This window comes from Dermacentor andersoni, chromosome 6 (assembly GCF_023375885.2).
Source record: "Dermacentor andersoni chromosome 6, qqDerAnde1_hic_scaffold, whole genome shotgun sequence".
Lineage (NCBI taxonomy): Eukaryota > Metazoa > Arthropoda > Arachnida > Ixodida > Ixodidae > Dermacentor > Dermacentor andersoni.
The window spans coordinates 373,485-386,186 of record NC_092819.1 but is presented as its reverse complement, the minus strand read 5'-3'; the positions used below and the strand labels follow the sequence as shown (position 1 = coordinate 386,186).

The window sequence follows — 12,702 nt, the reverse complement described above, 5'->3', positions numbered from 1 at the left end:
GAGCGCACGAACGAATGAATCCGTGCCGCCATGCACTCGAAAATACCGGTAAAAATTTAAAATCCAGGCCAGAGGTCACGTGAAAGATCGATGATGCTGAACGCTATTTGCGTTTATAGTGACAAACAAACAAACTTACTTACAAAAAGTACAATATCTAATTGGCAATGATAATTTCGCCCTCTTTTTTATGTATTAAAAATGCTTCGGTAATTGTAAGAAAAAGTTTGTAAGATAAAATTGCGCTTTTTACGGCGCCTCTAGCGGAAAATGTTCAAACTAACGTAAGCATCCCGAAGTGATTCTACTATACTGGTTTTGTTAGCAGCAGCGCGTGGTCGATTTTTTTGCCCTCTGTGGCCATTTGTTGAACTTGAGAGTGTGCGGGGCCAACTAAACTGGCGGGAGCACGATCGAGGCGCAGCAGCCAGAAACCCAGTAAAGCCACAGAACACCTGGTAAAGCGGCCGCCGTACTGTGCAAAACCCCGTTTCCGGATGGATGGATGGATGGATGGATGGATGGATGGATGGATGGATGTTATGAGCGTCCCCTTTGGAACGGGGCGGTGGCTTGCGCCACCAAGCTCCTGCTACCATGCTGCCTAACATCCTACATAGGTTAACCAATGAGAAAACAAAAAAACCCCACTATGAACTACCACGTCCAAATTTTCTGATACCCTATTGCGAACTGTGCTTTTGTACGTCTCCGTCTTTTGTCGTTTCCCTACTTTTCTTCCACCAATCCTCCAATCGCCTCTTACTGATGTCTATTGCGGACCTGTTTGCTTTACCACTGCTCCCGCTGAACCCAAGGGCTTCAAGGAGGCCAGTGCCTAAATCGACCGCTGGATAGACGTCTTCACATTCTAATAAAATATGCTCCGTCGTTTCCCTAGCTTTACCGCAGCAAGCACATGCTTCTTCTTCCTTCTTATATCTCGCTTTATAGGTGCGTGTTCTAAGGCATCCCGATCTCGCTTCGAAAAGTAATGAGCTTCCCTTTGAATTATCATAAATGGTTCCTTTCCTAATTTCGTTTTTTCCTCTTAAGTAGTTACTCATGGCAGGTTTCTTTTCCATTGCCGCCACCCATGGGATTAATTCAGCCTCTCTGACTTTCCGCTTGACCTTTGTTGCTGTGTTGCCCACCCCACAGGCCACATACTTGCTGGTAAGCTTCCTAGTTCTTTTCCTCCACTGTGAATCAATGTTTTGCCTGTACAGATACCTGAACACTCTCCCTGCCCATTCACTTTCCTCCATATTCCTCAGCCGTTCTTCATACTCAATTTTACTGCGAGCTTCCCTCACTTCAAAACTAGTCCAGCCCATATCCCCTTGCACAGCTTCATTTGTAGTCTTCCCGTGCGCGCCCAATGCGAGGCGACCCACTGACCTTTGGTTCCCGTCGAGTCCTGATTGTACCCCTGATTTAAAGCAAACAACCGCATTTCCAAAAGTAAGTCCTGGAACCATTACCCCTTTCCACATACCTCGGAGGACCTCGTACCTATTGTATCCCCATAGCGCTCTGTGCTTCATTATGGCTGCATTTCTCTTCCCCTTGACTGTTATGGTTTTTTCCTGTGTTTCCATATATCCGTTGCCTTCGTTTATCCATATACCAAGGTATTTATATTCTGTTACCCGAGGTATTTCTTGGCCCTGTATCTCCACTGTCTGTTCACTGTTTTCATTGAATACAATAACACCTGATTTTCTAACACTAAATTTCAAACCTAAATTGTTGCCTTCCTGTCCACAGATATTAGCCAGACGTTGCAAATCACTTTGCTTGTTTGCGAGCAACACAATGTCGTCCGCATAAAATAAACCTGGGAGTTGCTGCTCTATTACTGTACCTGCCTGTTTGTATGAGAGATTAAACCCGATATTACTTCCTTCTAGCGCCCTCTCCATCCTCACCATGTACATCATAAACAGCAGCGGGGATAAAGGGCACCCCTGCCTCAGTCCCTTGTTGATATGAACTTTCTCCGCGCTCCTCATCCCTTCCCATTCAACGCAAACAGTATTTTCTCGGTAAATCTCTCTCAAAAGCTGTATACAATCGTTACCTAAGCCTTCCCCTTCCAGAATATCCCACAAAATGCTGCGGTCTACGTTGTCGTATGCTCCTGTAATGTCCAAAAAGGCCACATACAACGGTCTGCTTTCTGCTTTTGATATTTCAATACACTGTGTAAGAACAAACAAGTTATCATCCAAACGCCTACCTATTCTAAAGCCATTGTGAAGCTCTCCCAAAATGCCATTATTTTCTGCCCATACTTGAAGCTTTAATTTAATTGCCTGCATTGCTAGCCTGTATATTACCGATGTAATGGCCAACGGTCTATACGAGTGAATTCTGTCTTTCTCCCCCTTACCTTTATAAATTAAATTCATTCTACTTTGTCGCCAACTGTCTGGTATTCGTCTATCTTTTAAAGTTTTTTCAACTGCTTTCACGAGAGCTTCCTTACTTTTTGGTCCCAGTTCATTTATCAGCCTAACGGGAACCTCGTCTAGCCCTGTGGCTGTGCGCTTAGGAATTTTCTCTTCCGCTTTCTTCCAGTTTAAATTTGTAAGCACCAGCTCCTTTCCCCCTTGGGTCTCTTTCATGCTCTTTTTTTCTTCAAATACAACCTTGTCCTTGCCTTGGAAAGATTCGGCTGTTACTTTTTGGATGTAATTTATTGCTGCTTCTCCTTCCAGTCTGTTTTCATCTTCGTCTAGGATATGTTGTTGTATTGTTGTTGCCTTCCTGCCTAATAATTTTATGTGATTCCAAAATATTCTAGGTGCGGCCTTCTTTTTCTCACGTATTTCTGACAACCAACGTTCACTTTCACCTTTTAATTTTGCTTGCACCAGTATTTGAACCATAGACTTTTTCTCCCGGTATATTTCCCATTTACTGGTTACTTCATCCTGTGGCAACTGCGCCTTCTTTGCCTGCCTGTGCTCTCGAGATGCTTTCTGTCGTTCGGCGATGGCTTCTCGTATCTCCTTGTTCCACCAGCTTTTCGGTTTCTTTTTTCCTTTCCAATGAACATGTTGTTTCTCTTTCCGTATTTCTGTCGTTACTACACTTAGAAGCTCACCATATTCCCACCCCTTACTTGGCGACTTGCCAATTTCTTCCTCCACTCTAGTGACTATATTTGCTATTTGTTCAGCGTTCAAATTTGGACTGGCCATTTTGCTTTCGTTGCTCTCTTTCCCAACTACATATCCCATTTTCAAAATGATGCGTTTATGGTCACTCCCTATGCTGCTAAACCCTTCCTCATCGATGACCATTTCTCTCAACTTATCATGAATTCCTTCTGTCATCAGACAGTAATCAATGGTCGATTGCCGGTTTCCCACTTCCCACGTGATCTGTCCTTCACACTTAGGCCCTGTATTCACGATCACGAGGTTATGTTGCTCGCAAAGGTCTAGCATTGACTTCCCGTTATTGTCGGTATAGCCATCTAAATCCTGTATGTGGGCATTCATGTCACCTAATAGGACTATCTCGGCACCATCATAGAATAAAGAACAACTTTAGAGAAGGGAAACTGTACCTTCCGCAGTGGTTCGAAAATAAGCAGCGGCAGCGCATGGAACTTACCTAGGTGGACGCCAGATGACGCTGCTAAAACAGGAAGCGGAATTGCGCTTTTTTTTTTTAGAGCATTATTCAATATGGCCGCTTTTTGCCGGTCGTGTACGCTTGCATCCGCTCGTACGCGCCGTACTCGCCTCGGCTGCCGCGTAGCCGGTGCGTTCTAATTGCCAGGAGAGCAAAGAGCCTCTACTGACGCCCATACAAACAAGCCACAAGTGAGTGAACAGAACGTGCGACTTTATTGGCAGAAGACCAGCAGTGTATGTACATTCTCGTGCAATAGCAGAAATAAAATTTGTATGTCGAGATACACTGGAATCTTTGACGCGAGCTCGTAAACGGCTCACCGTCCTCGTCACACATGGCGGTCTAGTAACGAGCGAAAACCAGCGGCTCATGCAGATTGGTCAGTGTCCCGCCTGTTTGCAGCGGCAGTCGCCGTTAAAGATGAGCAACTAACACTGCGAAACACTCGGGTGAACCAGGCATCTGCTGCCGCAGCCAACACAGCGACATGGACTACCCGGCATTTTAGCCTTAACTCCTTTCCAACCTGCACGTTACTTTTCTTTCGGGGGCCGCTAATGTGTGGCTCGCACTTGGTGTCCCACATTGTCTCAATATGGACAAGTCGCTTCCGTGGGCATCACCTTCATCAGCCACTTTTGCGGGCCTTTGCACCCAACTTCACACACGTCGGACCATGTAAGCACGTATGCCGGTCTCCGTTCGTGCTTAATCGCGGCCGAGAAAGGCAACAGGCACAATTTGCCCATGGCTGCAGCAGGAAAGGCTGAACGTGAACGGGGAGCACGAATCACGGTGTGTAAATTGGGAGTCTATGGCGCTGTGCAGATTGCAGGAGCAAATGCTTACTTCGAGAAACTGCTTTCCAGTGCAACTGACCAGGCCGCCACATCCGATAAGCATAACACGGCGACCGTAACCAAGTGAGATAACCGCAAAAATAAACGGCAATCATTCACCACATTGTGTTCAGAGAATATATTATACATTGGCTACAAACCATATGGCAACAGTGAGCATTCACATACACGGGTCTCTTAGGATACATTCAGCTGCCTACTTACAGGCATAATGCTTGCCTTCGTCGCATGTGGTGGTCTGGTAACGAGCGACAAACAGCAGTAAAAACAGATTGGACAGAGCGTCGCACCTGTTTGAACCGACAGTTGCCGTGAAGATGAGCAACTTCCATTGCGAAGCAATCAGGTGATGCAGGCATCTGCTGCCACAACCAACACAGCGAAATGGACTATCCGGCATTTTAGCGTGAACTCCTTTCCAACCTGCATGTTTCTTTTCTGTCGAGGGCCACTAATGTGTGGCTCACATTTGGTGTCCCACTTTGTCTCAATATGGACAAGTCGCTTTCGTGGGCATCACCTTCGGCAGCCATTTATGCGGGCCTTTCCACCCATGTGGCTATGAACTTCAAACACGTTGGACCATGTAAGCACGTATGCTTGTCTCCGTTCGTGCTTAATTGCGACTGAGAAAGGCCGCAGGCACAATTTGCACATGGCTGCAGCAGGAAAGGCTGAACGGGGAGTACGAATCATGGTGTGTAAATTGGGAGTCTATGTCGCTGTGCGGACTGCAGGAGCAAATGCTTACCTCGAGAGACTGCTTACCAATGTAACTGAGCAGGCCCCCACATCCGAGAAATGTAACACGGCGACCACAACCAAGTGGGGCAGCAAAACCAGATTCTGCAATCTATCATTCAGTGTAGCTTGCGCAAAGACCCAGGCTATCGAGGAAGAAGAGCAACCATCAACGAGACTAGGAATATGGAAAATGAGAAAGCTTGCATTCAAGAGAGAAGCCACCCTGCTCTGCAAGCATTGAAGGCCAAAAACATCAAGAAAAGTAAAATGGTGCATAGCAAACAGTGCGTAGGTTAATGCAAGAAACATGTCGATGTTGCATCAGCTATTTCAGGAGAGGAATTGTGCATGACAACATGCACTAAAAGGTACTGCTACAGATATGTTATGCTACTAGACAGTGACTGGTATTAAGTATCAGCGAAGAATCGGTTGACCTTTATGTTTGGATGAGGATGAATGATCTCTAACGAGAATGGGCAATGAAAAAGCTTGCATTTATAGAAGAAAAATTACACTTGGCACAAATGGAATTGACATGGCCAGGAAGCTGATTAAGGGCAAACTGATGGAACTCTTTTGGCCAGCGTGGTCCGTGCTTGATCAGAAGTTGCAGGCGCATCTGAAGACGAAGAATTTCCATAAAGTCCCTTTTGAGTTACCTGGATGACTAAGCCAATTTGTCCGCGCTGGTGGAATGGTGGCTGAAGCTCTTTTCAGTCTTGACACAGTGCTCTGCAGACTTGATATCTCATGTAAATTCTTCTGCATGTGCTTCTTTGTTCGTGGTGTAAAAGCCTTGCAAATTCAGGTCCAGCCCCTTTCTGTTGGTGTGGATAGGAGCTCCTGTGATGACCAAGGTATGCTTGGCATGGACTCTGTTGGGGCAGAACGGTGGCACATGAGATACAGCACAGATTAGCCAAACTCATATGTGTTTTCTTTTATGTTCAAACCAATTATACTGAACCATAAACATGAGCAAACATTCATTTCTGCTGCAAACAAATGGCATGTATCTCAAGACTAGCAAGACAATACAGCATATATCAAGCATATTTATTTCTGAACCACATGTTGTTTACCTTGTAGTAGCAGCCAATGTCCACACAATGGCCTTGTTGTAGCAGGCAGCAGCTTCTGTTTAGTGTGTGGAGTGTGTTGCTTTATACTGGTGCCATCCTCATTACTGCATGTCTGGAACAGAAATTTTGACTGAATCAGAAATTGAAAAAAAGCACAATTTTGCAATATGAAATGCAAGAAGGTGTGACATATATATTGTAATGGTTTGCGACTACAGAACACATGCAAATATACCCTGTCTGTTCTAGGGCGCTTAAACACCACGTTAAATAAATATTGCTGTTGTCCATAAATTTATGCCTGCCTAACTATACAATGCATGTGAACAGTTTAAGTATTATTAATATCACAAATGAGAACATTTGTGCGTTCATTTATACACTGGAAGAAATCACACTGCTGGTTCCACAAGCAAATACATGAAAGTCATGAAGCTATTAAAACTGATGCATTATTTTTCAGCACGAACGTGATGCACTGCTGCAGTACTGAAAAAATAAATGCCCTACGGTAAACCAAACTGAACAGCAAGAACATTTGGAACCAACAAGTACGAAATATGAGTGAATTATCACGCTTGCAACTGTTTAATACATTAAATTCTGTACTTTCACATCATTTTACCAAAGGATTATTCGGTTTTGTGGACGAGAGAAGTTGCCGGCGGACTCGAAAAAAAGTTTTATATGTATATTGTTAAGGCTACCCAGTCACCTATGGTTACGGCTACAATAAGATGAAAAATGAGGCGCGCGTTCCGATATCGCTCTTTCTTTCCCGATTGTGTGTGCATAACGACAGCCTCGCAAGTAACGGTTTATTTAGGAAACAGCAACGGAGGATCCCGACTGCCATATGTTGTGCAGGATCTAGTTAGTTAACTTGTCTCCGCCTGTAAGTTAATGAGACGAATATTATATAACGATTCAAGCAGCGGTGTTAAACGACTCACCGTTAATGCCGTTGTCAGCCGCACCAGAATCCAGCTCCCGTTTCGATGCAGACGTGTTCCGAATGGCTCACGACCGATACCCAACTTTCCGGCTTCATGTCCGCTTGCAAACACGTCACTTCACCCCAGGTTAAATAACGCGTGACATCGAAGCGCAATAAACTAGTTTTAGCGAAAAAGAAGCAACCAGTCTGAGCGCACGAACGAATGAATCCGTGCCGCCATGTACTCGAAAATACCGGTAAAAATTTTAAATCCAGGCCAGAGGTCACGTGAAAGATCGATGATGCTGAAGGCCGTGTCTGCTGTGCCCGGGGCACAGCAGACGAAAGGTGCCCGAAATGTCTACGTTCACCCATGACGTCACGTCCGCTATAACCCATGATGTCACATCCGCTCATTTCCATGGCGGCCGCTTTACGGAGCCGGCTGCGCTGCGAAACGGTCCGTATTCCGTGCCCACTTAGAGCGTGAGTAATTCATATTTCCACGCTATATGCGTGTAATAAAGGATTGGGGCTGTGAGCAGTTTGATGCGTTACCATTAGGTACCTTGTGCGCATATTTTGCCTCCTGGCCGCGTCAAATTGCAGCCGGCATGTGGAATGGGCCGTGGCATCTTATATGGAGCTGCTCATGTGAGTGGTATTGCCTCCGTCAGGATCGTCAGTGCGTGCACTGAACCATTCAGTAGTCTGGTTCAGGGGAGGATGCACGAAAGAACGAGGACGTAAGAAAACACTGGCATGACGAGCTGTTCCGTCAGATCGCGTTACATCGGGGTTTCTTTTAAGACCATCTCGCTCGAGCGAGAGGATCTTAGAACAGCATTACTACTGCTTTTTTACACCTTTGCTGCGGCTCATTTAATCGTCACCTGCATTCTTTTAATAATACAAATCACATCGCTGCGCGGAAGAGCGTCTCTTGAAGTTTCCAAACAAGAGCCAATGCTGCCGTGCCTGCTGCATACACGCTTGCCTTTCCTAACGCAGTTAAGACGCGGAACTAGCTCTGCTACTGCGTGATACAGGGTCACTGTGATAAGAAAATTAAAAAGAACAAACGAAATTAAGGCAGAAAATGTCAAACGTTGCCAAGCGTGATAAACGGACCTGCCTCGCTAGATGAGTTGAAGAAGTCGGCTTCCTGAAGTCAGCTTCGCCGCAGTATACTAGTGTTACGCGCTGAAGCATGTCAGAACTGAAGAGTGACCGCTTTCACCGACATAAATAATATGTGTTCCTTAATGATGTATCCGTGCACCTGCCGTCTCCTGTTACATTACGCGCGCCGAGGCGCATAAGTGTACTGGCCGGCCTTCAGCGCTATTTCGGACGTGGCTGTGATGCTTTGAACCGTTGGTTTGTCGACCTCGTAAGCCAGTTAATGTTTACACGGCCATTTTTTTCTGAGCTGTTGATTTCTTCCATAATAGCTACGTAATTTCGTAGTTTCCTGTTCAACTGCTTTGCGAGTCAAGGTTGTTCTCTTTAGCCGAGCGCAGTTTTCGAAAGCGAAACGACGCTTTTGCATCAGCATATAGGGCCGTCGCCCATTTACAACACAGTCAATCAATGTAATTTTGTATGTCACTGGGAAACCGCCGAACGCAGGGAACTCACTCGCATGCGGGGAACTGCATAACTAGCCACGGGATTACCGTGCCTCTTGGGAAGTTGCTTTGCATCAAAGGCCAGGTACCCTTGCTATGATTCACCGCAACATATTTTGTATGTCTAACCACTTAACATATTTGTATTGCGGTAAAGCTAACCTTACGGAACCGAATTTCGCAACGCTTTTTAGACTCCTGCATCTCTACCAGCCACTACCAAACGCTTGTCGGTACGTCTCTTGGCAAAGGTCCATGTAAATCTCCCCTGTTGGGAGTTGGGGGGACTCACGTATATGAAAACTGCCAAGGAAAGCAGTTGCCCTGATGAAGGCACGCTCCCCTGTCGAAACATTTGCACCAGCCTGTTCTACCACCGTTATCACCGCAACATATTTGTGTGTTGCGGTGAAGCATGCCGATATTGGGAAAGATTTACGTGAATCTGGAATGTATGGTTTCTGTCAGCGACTAACCTAATGTTCTACTCTCATCAAAGCAGATTTTCGTGGCAGGATGCATGATGTCTTGAGAACTTTTGTTGGCTAAAGCCATACGTGCCAGGTTAGCTCTTGTCATAATAATACGCTTTACCGCAATACACAAGAGGCCCCGCTGCCGGACACACCCGCCGTAGTTAGCCAAAACCTTATGTGATGGTTCACTGCAAAACACCTCCTGTATTGCGGTGAATCGTAATAAAGCACATTTGTCAGTTTAGAATGTAAAGACCCTTGCCCTTCGCTTTTGTAATAATATGACTCACTTTAATGAGAACATGTATTCACTGCTAAAAACATCCACATTGAAATGGAGATATGAACACTGATGGCAGCCTGTGTGATGTTTTATCCCTTTACTTTTTTGTGTACCTGTCACGCTGCCATTATTAAATTTTCCTGTACTTCGTTAGGTGCTGACGTACATAACATTACATCACAAAGAGCCACTGTGTAATTAGTGTTCAAGGACCAGTCTGATGGCTTTACTCAAGAAAGGTTTGGGTTATGTTGTTGTGAAGGTTTTTTTTTGACAGGTAGCTTTCTGAGAAGAAATCAGATGTCAGGAAATAGATCTCAATGGCACAGTAATCTTGGCTGCCTTTTGCTCAAACGTGCCCTAGACATAATTGAGTGATTTGCACTTGCAACTGGACAGCAGCCGTAGCTTGGGAGACCAGTGATATGGCATATTTTATCAAACTAGGGGACACATAGCATTACCAGTCCGAATAGAGACCTGTTTAAATGTTTGTCACCTTTAACACCTAGATTTTCGACCATGAATTCAGAAAAATCTGTAGCACATTTAGAACCTAGATTTTAAATACTGTATAAGTTGGCTTCTTGTTCACTGCAGCTGTGCTCGGCTTCTGTCCAAACGGGAGAGCACTTCTGCACAGCTTATTAGGGAATATTCTTATTTACATACCTTCTTTTTATTTATCTTGCCTACAATCACAATCAAATGTTTATGGCACATGAATGTGCTGTGCATGAATCTAACTTACAATGCCATGTTCAACAGCACAGTGCATGTAGCTTGTGTTGGTTCATTCAAGCTAAGCATTGCTACAGCCTTTAACTGTAGGTATCATGGTATGAGAGCAGAGAAATGGATATGCAAAGACAATTGGGCACATTGAGACAACATCTTTGTTGTGTGTGAAAAGGTGACAGATACACAATATGGGGAGAACGCATGCACTTTCATATTTTCTCGCGCACAAAAAAAGCCGGAGGAATAAGGTTTCTTCACTGTGCCATAGAAACTATATGTTTGCTCTCAAAGGTAATTCTGATTCATTGGATATGTTCCTGTGCTGTGTTTATTTTCTTGAGTGTGCTTTAGTTTTTGCACGTTAATGTTTCAAACTTGTTTTTATTTTCACAGACTGAACATCCCACGTCTTGGTTTGACTTCCTGGTACAGGATACTTGCACTTAGCATGGAGTGATGAAGCAGAGCAGTGTACTTTTATTAAATGTGCAGATTTTAGCAGTATAACAGCAGTTCATTAAAAAAACATGTGTGCTGAAAATAAAGTGTTCTTACCCACATTCCTCGTCTATTTATTTATTTATTAATACTGTCAACTCTCATAGAGGGTCATAACAGAGAGGACAATACAATTACATAAATCAAATATGGACAATGTCAATGTACGTAAAGTTGCTTAACACTTGTCAATTCACAGTTAATAAGATGTTCACTTGAATGCTGTTCAGCACACTTCTGACATTTATCAAAATACGTACAATGAATATCAAGTCGCACATATCACTTGGCACTTCAAAACTAAATCGAAAACTCCCATAAATATGCCTCAGCAGCATTTTCAAAGTCGGTGACATCTTTTAGGCTAACAATAGCGTTTGGCAATTGGTTCCACATTTCTATCGCATCCAGGAAAAATGAGTACCGATATGTATCACTGTTGGTATGGTCCGGCTTTATGACTTAGTCGTGGTTAGTTCGCGGGTATCTTTTGCCTGGAGCATGTAGATATTTGAGCTTATCAATCTTAAGTTGATCCTGCATTATGATCCTGCACCTTCAGCCTATATTTTTTCCTACGTACCTTAAGAAGATCGAAGTTGCAACGCTGTAACATAAGTGTGACCGATTCCTTCCTTCGGTATGTCGAACAAATAAAACGCGCCGCCAGACTCTTTCCAACTTCCTCTTAAGCGTCACTTGATGGGGACTCCAAACAACGCTGAATATTCTAGTATCATCTTAATGAAGGCGGTGTATGCAATAAGTTTTACATTACGCGATGCACGTTCCAGTTTTTTTTTCTAAGAAAATATAACTTTTGATAGGCAGTTATGCAGACGTTATCTATATGTTGGTTCCATGTCAATTTTGCTCATATTCCTGTATTCCCTTCAGCAAAACCACTTATATGGGGAACTGATCATGATAAGTGCTCATGAGCATTTTAAAGAACAGCATTGAACCCTACTCATGCACTGGTAAAATGTATAGATGCAGTGAAATTGAAACAGAAGGCAAAATAGCAAACATGATGCAGTATTTGTCAGACAATTATGTCAGCAATTTTTGCATAAAACGATTTACTTAGAGCATACTAGCACTACAAAGCACCCATCTTTCTTGTTAGGCACACATTACTACAATGTCTTTAAAGGTGGCCACAAGAGAGATGCTGGCTTTAATGAGGAACTATAGAGGTTAAAGGCAGCCATGGTAATGTATTAAGAAATTATGCAATGCATAGCATTTACTCAGTTCATAGAGCTTCCAAAGTTGCCATAAGGCCTTGATAGCTGTGGATGAGGGAACAGTTGTAGCCCTATTTGGAGCATGAGAAATGAACATTAAGATCGAAACATAAGTAACAACTCGTAATGCAATTAAAAAATCTTGCTATACTTTTAAAAAGACAGTGAAATGAAATTAGTAACACAATTTCCTTGTCTTTTTACTTCATTTAGGTTCAATATACTTATTTTAGTAACACAAAAAAGCAGAGTGGTGAAGCACATAAAAAAAATGCTAGTCTGTTTTTATATTTTGTTTTCTCTAAATTCAAAGTTCAGTAAAGTTAACTTAGAAAGCTACGGTGAAGCCATCGCTTCAGCCTGTATGGTGCATAACAGCAGCAATCGCCAGCCTAACTGCTTAGGTTTACAGTGCCTTATTTGTATTGTATACCTTTTAAGTGCTGAGCTACTGGAAGATTGATTAAGGTGACCAACATGCTGAACCAGTAGTTTACTGAGTAAAATACATGGAGAAGGGTGGAAAGATAGGACAGAGAACAGGGG

At 43.7% G+C, this 12,702-nt stretch overlaps 2 long non-coding RNA genes across 3 annotated transcripts; one reads left to right on the top strand and one right to left on the bottom strand.

Annotated features, from left to right (window-relative positions):
* Window positions 1-3,844: 3,844 nt before the first annotated feature.
* LOC140218925 (uncharacterized) lies at window positions 3,845-7,354 on the bottom strand. 2 transcript variants are annotated; one of them, XR_011895063.1, is made up of 3 exons: window positions 7,294-7,354; window positions 6,341-6,452; window positions 3,845-6,133 (listed from the first exon to the last, which is right to left on the bottom strand). It is a non-coding gene; the product is annotated as an uncharacterized lncRNA (long non-coding RNA). The 2 variants fall into 2 exon arrangements; XR_011895062.1 differs by lacking the exon at window positions 7,294-7,354 and having other exon boundaries at window positions 6,341-6,860.
* Window positions 7,355-7,681: 327 nt separating this feature from the next.
* LOC140218924 (uncharacterized) lies at window positions 7,682-10,968 on the top strand. Its single transcript, XR_011895061.1, has 2 exons — window positions 7,682-7,763; window positions 10,802-10,968. It is a non-coding gene; the product is annotated as an uncharacterized lncRNA (long non-coding RNA).
* Window positions 10,969-12,702: the final 1,734 nt, after the last annotated feature.